A 13,556-nucleotide genomic window follows, 5' to 3' on the forward strand; every position below is an offset into this window, starting at 1 on the left:
AGTTGACCTTAGAAATGTGGATCGTATGGAGCAATATTGGCCGCAAACAGCGTCTGATGGATCGATAAAACTCCCTAAAGCACCATGGATTTTCACAGGAGCCCAAGAACGCAAAGTAAAAGAGGCCATTCGATCTTTGCGGACCCCCACTGGCGTAATGCACTCACTCCGAACGTGTTTTACTAAAGAAGGAAAGCTTACTGGTTTGAAGTCACACGATTGGCATAAAATGTGTTAGGTACGTTCATAGTGGTCTTTAATATCATTGCATAAAATGTGGACTTTAATATCATTGCTGCACATACTTTACATTTTATTTTACCGGTTGCCATTGAGGGATGTTTGTCTCTTGACATCCGTAACACAATCTACAAACTTGCAAAGCTGGTGCAATGGATCTCACAAAAGGAGATCAACGTAGACTCCATACCATTCGCCAAACTAAATGCTGCGGAGCTTGTGTGCATGTTTGAGAAACATTTTCCTACTACAATGCTAACCATTCAGGTGCATCTTCTTGTTCACATAGTTGATGAGGTGGAAATAGCTGGCACAGTTCATTCCAGATGGATGTTCTTCTTAGAGCGTTTCATGAAAACGCTTAAGGGATATGTGCGTCAAAAGGCACGTCCGGAGGGTAGCATGGCAGAAGGTTGGTTGGTATCAGAGTCCCTAGTGTACATTGGAGAGTGGCTAGACGGATTTGATAAATCCCGGGACACGCTATGGCGAACCATAGATGATGAGCGCATATCTGGGATTGTCATGTGCAATCTCGGTGTTGAGAAGAAGATGACAGAAGATCTAGAGGCTAAAATCAACCGATTTTGCATGCTTCACAATCCAGTGATGCAAAAGTGGATTTCACAATATGAGGATGCAAAGCAAGAGCGACAAAGGGCATGAATCGAGTGGAGACGCGGAAGACGACCAACGATGCACTATCCAGCGGTTCTGGAGAGCCTACCAACCTTCATGAGCTTAAGATGGTTGCACAACCAATTGAAAAGCGCACAACAATGCGGTGACGAAGTGTTTGAAGAAGAGTGGGAGTACTCTCGGGGTTGTGCGACCAAGGTAAGTTTGCAATGTACGACTAGCAAGTGACTTTATTTATAAACGTTTGAACGGCCACTCATAATCTTTGTTCGTTGTAGTATAAGTCATACACAGCAGCATGGTGTAAAGGTCGACATTTTAGGGTGGAACGAATCGACAAAAAGCGTTTTACTCAAGATTGTGGAATCATGGCAAAATTTGAACAGTCTAGTCGACGACGTTCCTCTGATGCAGATCCTGTGGTGGCGGAACTCACTTACTTCGGCACGCTGCAAGAGATTTTGAGGATCGATTACAGAGGATTTTTTGTCGACTTGTTCGACGTGCAATGGTTCAAGATAATCATGGAGGGTCGCAACGCTAATGTGCGTAGAGGAGAGTCTGGTTTTCTTGAGGTGGATTCTACTAAGAAATGGACTGACCTAAGAGACACTTTCGTACTACCCGAGCATTGTGAACAAGTAAGTATGTAAATAGTTAACATCCCCCTTTTACAAGTTATGTGCTTGAAAGCTCTCATGTAAGTTATGTGGCTCTGGCAGGTAATATTTCATCCTACAAAGTCTACATCAAACTGGTGGTACGTCATAGAGGTAGCCCCTCGTAGTGCAAGGACGTATGAAGGCTACCATGTGCCAATCACAACGACATCAATGGAGGAGATCAGAGAAGATGCTCAATCAGAAGCCGTTGCGGTGGTGCCAGACGAGCATCAAGATGCTACTACTCTATATGGGGTGCATGCAGAGGAGCTACAAAATGAAACAGAGGATATGTGTTTAAACGGAGAGCTCTATATAGATATAGGAAGTTATGCTGAGTTATGCGAGGATGAGAGAGAGATCTCTTAAAGCCACAAATATTGTATTTGAACAATTTTGCTCCGTGTTGTAAAAGCTCTGGCTCTCTAAGTACCTTCCATGGTGTATAACGCTCTTTTCTACTCGCGCTCACATCTTTTGATTGAAAATTCTGAGTTTTCGACTTGCCTCTTCTATCACTCAATTCATTGCGTCATTGTATTTATATGCGTCATTACGTCATTGTATTTAATGGTCTTTGCGTCATTGTCTACTCTATTCATTCAATATTAAGTTGAAATATTCGTGTGTTTAATGCAGGTATGGATGATGAGGAGTTTCTTTCTTCTTTGTCACCACAGCAGAGACAGTGGTACGTGGAGCGTCATCGCTCTGGCGCATCATCGCGCGTTCCTACACCATCCGCATCTCCCTTTCTTTCGGAGCATTCGGCGCGCTCCGAAGCTTCGGCGTCGACGAGACAAGCTTCACACTCATCTAGACACCGGCGCTCTAGTGGTGGCGGTGGCGGTTGTTGTGGGGATTCCGCCACCGATGCCTCCACACCGCCTCGTGTTCGACGAGGCTCTTTACCCTGCCCTTCTTTGCCCGCCCCCACACCAGCCACAGCATCGCCATCTACGCCAGGTTTTGCACGGCTGACTGTTCCTAGAAGCTACACACCTCTACCTACTCCGCCAGGAGCCACCCCACTCGACACTCCTCGCTTTGGGGCCCAGACGCCGGTGGAGACACCTGACGTCCGTACCCCCATCGACACGCCGCTAGAGACCTCTTCCGGGACACCCAGGTTCACGCGTCACCGGCCAGAGGGCTTGCCTTACTCCGTCGACATCAGCGGCGGCATCATCATGGATGATGACGGCAAGAAGGTGATCTCGCGCATGCGTGGTCTTTGCTCTCAGCTGTTTAGACACTACATACTAAACAAATGGAGTGAAGTACCAAGTGATTTAAAAAACAGAGTCATCAGCATACTTCATGATGAGTTTCCCGTTCCAACACGGGATCAGCGCTTCAATGAAGACCTGATGAAGATTCGAATGCGCGAATACTGCAAACACAAGCGTTCCGAAGTGCAAAAAGCAATCAAGAATGGGTGGAACAGGCCAGATTGGCTGGCGAAAGAAGATTGGAAGAATGCGAAGAAAGCAGCGCGCGAGAATCCCGACAAGTGGAAGCAACAAAAGGATGCAGCCAGAGCGCGAGTAGAGGCAGGGAGCTCGCACCACTTGGGGAGCGGTGGATGGGCATCATTTGAGGCCAATTTTGTAAGTCTTTTCACATTGCTCTTTATGCATGTTCGATAGTTTAGGGTTTATGAGTTTTTTAGTTCTAACATAATGAAATCTTTGTATGTTTTGACAGTGGTCGATGACAGGACGTGATCCCACACCGTACGAGCGCGAGTACGCAGGCAAGAAGGGCTTAAACGCCCTGATGGACATTCTCAGTTCTCGCGGCGGCATGGTTAGTATTAGGGTTTACTCTTTTTTATTTTTTGTATTGTTTTATAAATGTCGTTATATGTTTATACTTACTGAAAGCTGTCTTATTGTCTTTTTTTGCAGAATCCGACAGATACGTCGCTTGGACGCGATGAGACGTCTGACTAGACGACGTCAGTTTAGCCGCAGCTAGATAGCATTAGTTTAGGGTTTCTCATAGCTGATGTATCATGAGACGGATTTTATACGTCTTTTTGAACCATGTATATTATTACATTTGTCACCGCAGTTCCTTTTGCCAATCAATTCTTTATGCCTATGATGTTGTACAATTGTCATTATTACATTTGCCAATCAATTCATTTTTCCTATGATGTGTACAATTGTCAATTTTGCAAACAATGCGTCTTGTGGGTGACTATTTTGGGTCTATTATCTACCTTTGCACTTTTTTTAAAAAGTGAATCAAGTACAATATGGTTGATGGGTGGCAAGGCATTCAATGCCCTGCCACCAAAAAAATATTCTCTCGGGCGTCGCTATAAGCGTCGCTATTTATGGCTCTGTAGCGTCGCTATGAGCGTCCCTATAGTCTTCTGTGTAAACGTCGCTATAGGTGTCGCTATATGCGTCACTATATAGCGACGCTCTCGTAGCGATGGTTTTAGCGACGCCGGGGGTTATAAAAACCCAATGTATTTCCATCGCTAACAGCGTCACAAGAGCACACAACCTCTTGTAGTGCAACAACCTATTCTTACATCATTGTAATTGTTACTCTAAGTGTGTTTAATATGTGTGTATGCAAGTGTGTTGATGTGTGTGAATGCAAGTGTTTATATGTGTGTGTGTTTGTGCTATGTATGCAAGTGTGTTGATGTTGTGAATGCAAGTGTTTATATGTGTATGTGTGTATGTATGCAAGTGTGTTGATGTTGTGAATGCAAGTGTTTATGTATGTGGGTGTATGTATGTATGTATGTGTGTGTAAGCAAGTGTAATGTGTGTGCGTATACATGACTGTGTGTGTGTTTGTGCTATGTGTGCAAGTGTTTTGATGTGTGTGTATGCAAGTGTGTATCACTATGTGTGTGAGTGACTGTGTGTGTGTGTGTGTGTGTGTGCTCTTACCTGCGCACACTTGCCCGATCCACCGGAGGAGGTCCAATGGAAGCTCCATTGGAGCTCCTCCATGCCTTGAGAGGCATGGTGAGAAAGCAGCGCACGCACTGCCCTCTCACCATGCCTTTCAAGGCATGGAGGAGGTCCAATGGAGCTCCATTGGACCTCCTCCGATGGATCGGGCGAGCGTGCGCAGGTAAGCACACACACACACACACATTCACACACACACACGTGAGTAGAAAATCTACACACACACACACAGTACCTTGTCTTCTCTTACTCCTTCTTCTTCACAGCAAAACTCCACTTTCTCTTCACTCCACTTTCATCTCCTTCTTTACAGAAAAACTTCACTTTCACTTCACTCCACTTCAATCTGAATTAAAACTCCATTTAAACTTCACTCCACTTTCATCTCAACTACTACTTTTGTCACACACACCATATTATACAAAAATGATATTGTGGTATAAACACTCACACACACACATTCATTTATATATATATATGTATATACACACACAAAGATATACACAAAATGGATTCATATATATAGTTTTACTAAAAAAATACTATGTTTTTTACACACACACACACACACACAACCATATATTTAAAAAAATGATTGTATGTGTTTGTGTGTATACAAAACGTAACATTCTTAAAGTTAAGTTATTACACACACACACACACACACACACACACACACACACACACACACACACAAAATGAAAAAACTATGTGCACAGTTAAATATCTTATGTGCACATACACTCAACTTAAAAATATCTTAACTTAAACTATGTGCACATACACTCAATTTTAAAAAATGCTACGTTAAATATCTTAACTTAAAGTATGTGCACATACACTCAACTTAAATATCTTAACTTAAAAAAATGCTACGTTGTTTACACACACCCACAAAATCATTTATACACACGCACAGTAATGTATATAACTTAACTAAAATAATTATATATACACACTACCAAAAACACACACACATATATATAAAATGGCAAGATGGAATCATATATATAACTTAACTAAAAAAATTGCTACATTTTTTATACAAAGTCAGTCATATAGAATGTTATGTTTTTTATACACACACTCACACAATCATATATATATATATATATATATATACACACACACACACACACACACACACACACAAAAGATGGAGACACTATTAGAGTGCATTAAATGCAGTCCTTGAACCACCATTTAGAAATTAAATGGCCCCTCAAATTTGATGACATATTCCACTGCACATACATTCACAACCGTCATATATTAAATGCACTTCTTCAATTATGATTTTCATTATTCTTTGAGCCGTCACAAGATCTTATGCAACTTTCTGTTCGTCTATCTACCAATCTTTCACTTTCACTAACCTTCACATCTTTCATTAATTTTCACGAGTTTCATTAACCTTCACTTTATCTTTAACTTTCATTAACCTTCACCACCTTCACTTAATCCACCACAGTTTTCTCGCATCTCCACCCTGTAATCTGTTGCTTGAGAGAATATTTCCAACTTGAAAGTAACAATAACTTGGAAGGTTGGTGGTCAGATAGTCAACCACGACATTCAGTTGAAGGGAAACTCATTGTTGCTTAGTGATTACTATTTGCAGAGTTTACTGCCTCCATCTTGCCATTTTCAGTCACTATCTACTCTTATTGAAAGTGATTGTGGCCTAGAAAAATTCTTGCTGAAACCACAATGGGATATAAAAGGTCATCAGCATTTCTTAATAGATGGTTCTTTTTCGAGCTTGTTTGAGATGCTTCATTCAGACACATTTATACAGGTATCTGACAATGAGAAAGGAAATGACAAAGAGATATCTGAAGATGTTTTAAGCATTGTGCATCTTGAAAGTAGTGGTGACGATATAGGACAGCTCAAAACTTAGTCAATCATCATTTGGATTCAACAAAATCCAGGGGCTAAAAAGTTAAATGATCTGTTAACATTATGTGGAGCTCCTTTGCAATTTGTTGAACTTCCACAACATTATGATGGAAATTTGTGTTTTGAGTTACCTGCGACTTAGGATAAAACAAAACGAATGATAGGGATGGAACAATACTTTGATGGTCACTTGTGGACTCGCCCATCTGTGACAACCATGGCAATAGCATGCACAATTCGTCTAAGCCACTGTTTGGGATTCATGCAGTGCAATTATTCAACGTGTCCTCATTATATTAAGGAACAAGAATTCAATAGTAGATATTTTCATGGATATTTGAACAGACAGGTGAAAAAGGACTACCTTGCAATGGAAGAGAATACAACAATAACTTGTCATTATTGTCAGAAGTTTGTTACTTGTGTTGCTGCTTGTCCCTGCAAAATCTATTATGTTTTGCCTAGAGATGGTACAATGTCGCGATTGGCAATACATGTTGGTAAACATTGTCATAATGTTAAGGAAGGAACCTCTAGGGCTGCTATTTCAAGAGTGCGGAAACTGGTAGGTGCAATACTAAAAATAGAAAAGGGTGGCCCAAGAAAAATTCAAATGTTGGTGGCTCAACAACTTGTTCTTCACTCCTTGATTGGTGAGGAAGTTGAAGCTACATCCGATGTACAATTCAATGATTTTTTGGAAGAAATGATGCCACTGGTTCAAACCAAAGGGTAAGAAAACTCAATTTGGTTCCTTGAATTTGTTAATTTTTCAACTATTATAAATTTAGCCTTCTTGTGATGCATCGTGTAGGTTTTCTTCAATTTTTTCAAAGGAGAGGAAGAGTCAAGGTGCTGTTATTGGGGATGGATATGATAATATTTTATTGCTTCAAAAAAAGTGCATGTTTCCTTTTTTTCATGGGAGTAGATATCCTAGACAGGGTGAAGTGGATGACAAGTGCTTCCTATTTAAAATGTCCACTAAAGGACCAGGTTCTGGGATTGATCTAGTAAATCGGATGAAAAGAACTGAAATTGGTGACTTGAGAAATGTGTGGGTACATTTTGATTTTACCCATAGAATAGATGGATGGGCAACAATGTCATGCTCAGTTTATGATCCAAGGTAATCTTTAAGTATTTAAATATCTCGTATTTTTTTATCATTAAATAAAAGAAGATGTGTGAAAATGTTTATGTTGAATATCTTGCAGCATACGATCGCTACAAATAATTGCTATATGTGAAACTAAAGAGGAGGATGCAAAGACTCAAGTTTTTTTTTGGGAGAGCCTTAATTCAACAATGGAAAAGTACGGACATGGTGAAACTGACTTTTCAGGTTTTATGTCTGATGAAGCAGGTGCAAATTGGAATGCTGTTCAAACAGTCTTCAATGGCGGGCCAAATAATATCATGGAGGGACGTGAACGATCATGCCTATTTCATTGGGAGCAGAGTCTCCACAAATATCCTTAAAAGTGGATACCTCAACATCTAACAAATCAACACATTGATATGTGTGAGGAATGGAGAGCTTGTAAGACCATTGTGCTTGCATCTCAAAAGGCACTTTCAATTCAAAAGTGGTGGAGACAACATCTATCTACAGAGAGCATCACAAGAGTGAGCAGATGGTTTAAATGGTGGGAGCAACGAATTTCACACTAGGGAGGAATTGGAACAGATGTAAGTACCTTTATGACAATCTATATTTTTAGAAAAATTTCTTTTCATACATGAAATTTATAAATTTTCATTCATGTTTTTTTGCATTTCATAGGGTGGTCTAAGTCCGTGGGAGCGGTCACAAATTCCCAATGTTAATTTATCACAAAGTGTACATGCCAGTTGGTTAGCAGGTGAAGGTGGAAAGAGAAAAATATCCTTGTATGATGCATGTGTAACAGATGTTATAAACTCATATATTCAATGTGCAAAGCGTTTGGGATATACTACTGGGCGTTATATAGAAACGGGTCCCACAATGGAGACCTTGCTTTCTTGAGTTGAATCTCAGCAAACTCCAACTCCAACCAAGGTGGCCCATCTATTACACGAGGCTGTTGCAGGGACTCCCATGTATGCGCAGCCAATTTTGCATGGAGACAAAGAAATAGTACAACGCAAAAAGAGGGGCAGAACGGGAACAAGTAGCTCCCATCGGCCGGAATATGTCATGGAGTCTAAGCAACGAAATCATCGCGGTCGACCAAAAAAAATCAAATTTGATACCCAAGGACCAGGTATTTCTAACATTCCACTGCAAATTAGTGACAGTGATGATGATATTGGATCTCAAAAAGAAACAACCACACCTTTGTCATCTTAAAGAAACAATGTGTTTGAGAGTGATGTGCCACGCACTCAGTGGGCCCTCAGGAGAATGCCCATTCAAAGTCAAAGAAAATGTTTTGGAACAGTAGGGAGAAAAAATTGTGACAATATCTTGCATAGTCGCTCAATTGGTCTTGTTGCTCCATGTATATGGTCTGAAAGAATGTTCAAGGGTAAAACAATCGAGCAATGGTTATGGTTTTGTAATCATGATATTCTGCATACCCAATCAATCAAAAGACAAGTCAAAGATTTACCTCCTGCTCCAAATGTTTGGCCAGTAGCAAGAGGGACAGATATCTCCACACAGGAACTTGCCGCGCTGCATCATAGTGGATTTCGGACAGAGAATTCAATGGTAAATCCACAACCTCTTGCTGGCGACTGCAAAGAAGGTGGTGGCAGCTCGAGGAAGAAAAAGTGGAGGCATGGAATCTCTAAAGAGGCCATGAAGAAATTGGTAGCATGTAATAGTATGACAATTATATTTTTGGATGAAGTAAAAAGGTCTCAAGAGCATGTAATTTTCCGAGTTCTCACTAAAAATAGTTATGAGATTCATATAAAACAGAGTCCAACATGCATGTGTCCGGATTTTTAGAAGTGAGAGAATACCAACAAATCATTTTTGGCATGCAAACATATGTACTATGTGTACACAAAAGTGCTCGGACTTGAACCTAAGGAGCACATGATTATTCATCAGCCAACCCTCTCACCAATGGACATTGCTTTTATTCTTGGACAACCAAGGAGGATTTCTCCCTCCATTTAATTACAACTGGTTTGGTATGCTTCTTTCAATCAACTAGAATATTGATCTATGATATGAAAGTGTTTTTCTGTATTTATTTTGGTTTATTATACTTGTGATTATTTATCTTGAAAAAACATTGTTTATGCAGCAAAGGATTTCAAATTTCAAGCAAAAGATATGAAGCATCTTGCAAGCTATTTGGGAGCAAATTACTTGCCTTTTAGAGTGACCATTACATTTATGGCGACTATCCTTTTTTGTACTCTAATTTTGATCTTATCCTGTGGTAGTTTTGCGAATGTACTTACATCCTCAAACTTACGTTGTTTCAAAAAGCAATTGCTTGGGAAAAATAGTATTGTCTCTATCTGGCATTATTTTTTACTTCATCACATTTATATATGCTGTGGATTATATTTAACTCTGAAATTAGTGTTGTCTCTATTTTACATGATTTTTTACTTTATCGCATGTTTATATACTGTGGATTATTTGACTCTGATCACATGCGTTGTGAGCATATTTGACTCTAATGGCATGAGATGTGAAATGGTGATTTTATTTGTTTACATTTTTTCCGTCGTTATGCCTCTCTCTGTCTCTCTCTCTCTCTCTCTCTCTCTCTCTCTCTCTCTCTGCGTAGTGATATACAACTCTATGATTTTACTTTCTCTCTCTAGAAGAGAAGTCACTCTCTCTCTCTCAAGGATTTATGATCTCTTCTTCCAATGGTAACTCGCATAAATACTATCTCTCTAGAATTTATACTTTCTCTCTCCGTCAACCACACATATATGGAGTCTTATGATGATTGAAAATTACATTAAATAGATACTTTATGCTATGACACATATTTGGTTAAAAAAACTCTAAAGATTGCTAAAATTGTAAAAAGAACTTGAAATGAAAAACTCGCAAATGTTAAATCCTTCATGCAAAGTGCACTTTCATGCAAACTCGCAAACTACACAAAGTTTGCAATGTATTTTATTTTATTTGACATGCAAAGTGCACCTTCATGCCAACTCGCAAAGTGCACCTTCATGCAAATGGAGATGTGAAATGGTGACATGCAAAGTGCTTTGAGCAGGCATCAGCTACATTGCAAGAATGGTGTACTTGCATGCTACAAACAAAGATCTACTGTGAAAAGATGTTACGATGCTGTGAAATGCTACAGCTAGAGAAGAGGCAAAGGGGTTTTGTCCACTACATGCACTATCATGTAGACGTGGGTGTGTAGATTTCTTGTACCCACAAATATAGGCATTCACCAATAAAGACAAGATTATAACCCGGTGGTTCTAATCTCCGTGCTCCTCTAGACCGAGGCATGCAGGGATTGGACATGACTAGAGAATGTGAGGTAGTTTACAGTGTGAACAAGAGAGAGAGAGAGAGAGAGAGAGAGAGAGAGAGATAAAAGAAGAAGAATGCCAATAAAAGACTAAATTTTTTGTCCAGGTTATAAGGTTTTTACCCTCATTATCAGTAGTGACGAGGATGTGGGGCCGTCCCACCGAAACACCTACCTCTCAACGAGGATCTAATGTCCTTGTAATCAAAGCAAGCATGTTGTGTGACGGACAAGACATGTTTCTTTGTAGCATGTTCGCAAATTTGGCAAGTTCGATCCATCTATTATAGATCAAGTTATTGCCAATTATAACTCGTCGGACTTTGACGCTAGCCAACAGGAAGCAATCTTGCAACCCAATAGACGTGTTCGCAGGCACTTTGGCCAAGAAGCATATGTGAGGCCACAAGATGTAGCCTCCGACAGCAGCTGGGGGGATGATCATGCAGACCACATTCCCAACAAGGCAATGTTTGAGCCCGAGATCGATGAAATGATCGAGACGATCATGAATTCAGAAAGGATTATCTATGGCGGGCTGAAAAGTGAAGTTGATACACCATTGTATGATGGAGCACATGTGTTTAGATTGAAGGCGCTCCTAGTTCTTCTCAACATGCAGACAAAGTTTGGATGGAGTGACACTAGCATCACAACGGTTTTTAGGTGATCTATTACAATTAGTTTACTTTTAAAAAAAACTCTAGATGTATAATGATCTGATAGATTTTTACAGAATTGTATCGTATTTTTTTCGTTGTGTAGATTGCTCAAAGAGCACTTACTGCCAGCTGATAATGTGATGCCAGATTCTAGATAGGAAGAAAGATAGATTTTGCAAAACTTGGGGATGGATTAAAATTCGATCCTTGCTTGTCCTAAGGACTGCATTCTTTTCAGACTGGAATACATAGACATGGAGAAGTGTCCGAAATGTGATTTCGAGAGATATTGAGTAGATCTCCAAGGAACAAAAATTCCGCAAAAGGTTTTGCGACATTTTTCTTTGCTTCCTCACATCGAGCATTTCTTCGAATATAAGTCCATGGCCGCCCGATCATCATGGCATGAGGAGAATAAATCTTCGGATGGTGTGCTACGGAAACATATAGATGAAACATGGTCAGATTTTTCCAGGGAAGCTAGAAATTTGCACTAGGGCTGGCTATGGATGGTGTAAATCCATTTGGTCAAAGATCAACATCTTACATTGTATGGACCGTTCTCATCGTCAACTACAACATTCCCCCATGGTTGATTACGAAGAAGGGGCACCTATGGCTAAGCTTGATCGTGCCGGGGTGGTATAAGGTGAAGAGTATGGATGTGTATCTTCGTCCACTATTGGAAGAGCTACAACAATTGTGGATTGGCATAGAAGTGGTTTTCTCAAGTTTATCTATTATAATGTGTATACATGTAGGGCTTCAAACAAGCGGATACAGAGCATGTGTCACATGTGGACCTAGAGTGAATGCACGTCGGGCGCCCTCATTGAAGAAGCAAATCTACAAAGGTCATCAAGTGTATCTTCCAGAGAATCATGTATTACACGACAGATTTTTGGGAAGAGAGCCACCGAGGATGTCTGCACAAGCATGGTTAGAGCAGAATGAGATGTGTGCTGACGGTTTGCCCCCAGGAATGAAGAGACTATCTCTATGGTACGAGTTACCATATTGGCCCCGACTCATGATCAATCACTTGCTCCATCCAATGCACATATTCCAGAATGTGGGTAATCTACTATGGGACCATCTGACCGGCAAGAAAGATACTTTGGGAGCCAGGGTTGACCTTAGAAATGTGGATCGTATGGAGCAATATTGGCCACAGACAGCATCTGATGGATCGATAAAACTCCCTAAAGCGCCATGGATTTTCACAGGAGCCCAAGAATTCAAAGTAAAAGAGCCCATTCGATCTTTCCGGACCCCCACTGGCGTAATGCACTCTCTTCAAACGTGTTTTAATAAAGAAGGAAAGATTACCGGTTTGAAGTCACACGACTGGCATAAAATGTGTTAGGTATGCTCATAGTGGAAAATATCATAATGGGAATTGTGTAACAAATTTGTGTGTAGACTTTAATATCATTGTTGCACGTGTTTTGCAGTTTATTTTACCGGTGGCCATTGAGGGATGTTTGTCTCTTGACATCCGTAACACAATCTACAAACTTGCAAAGTTGGTGCAATGGATCTCACAAAAGGAGGTCAACATAGACTCCATACCATTCGCCAAACTAAACGCTCTGGAGGTTGTATGCATGTTTGAGAAACACTTTCCTACTACCATGCTAACCATTCAGGTGCATCCTCTTGTTCACATAGTTGATGAGGTGAAAATAGCTGGCACAGTACATTCGAGATGGGTGTTCTTTTTAGAATGTTTCATGAAAACGCTCAAGGGATATATGCATTAGAAGGCACGTCCGGAGGGTAGCATGGCAGAAGATTGGCTGGTATCAGAGTCCCTAGTGTACATTGGAGAGTGGCTAGAAGGATTTGATAAAGCCCGGGATACGCTATGGCAAACCATAGATAATGAGCGCATGTCTGGGATTGTCATGTGCAATCTTGGTGTTGAGAAGAAGATGGTGGAAGATCTAGAGGCTAAAATCAAGCGATTTTACAATCCAGTGATGCAAAGTGGATTTCAAATATGAGGATGCAAAGCAAGAGTGACAAAGGGTACAAATCGAGTGGAGACCGGGA

Source organism: Adiantum capillus-veneris, chromosome 1, assembly GCF_014529385.1.
Source record: "Adiantum capillus-veneris isolate H3 chromosome 1, ASM1452938v2, whole genome shotgun sequence".
Taxonomy (NCBI): domain Eukaryota; kingdom Viridiplantae; phylum Streptophyta; class Polypodiopsida; order Polypodiales; family Pteridaceae; genus Adiantum; species Adiantum capillus-veneris.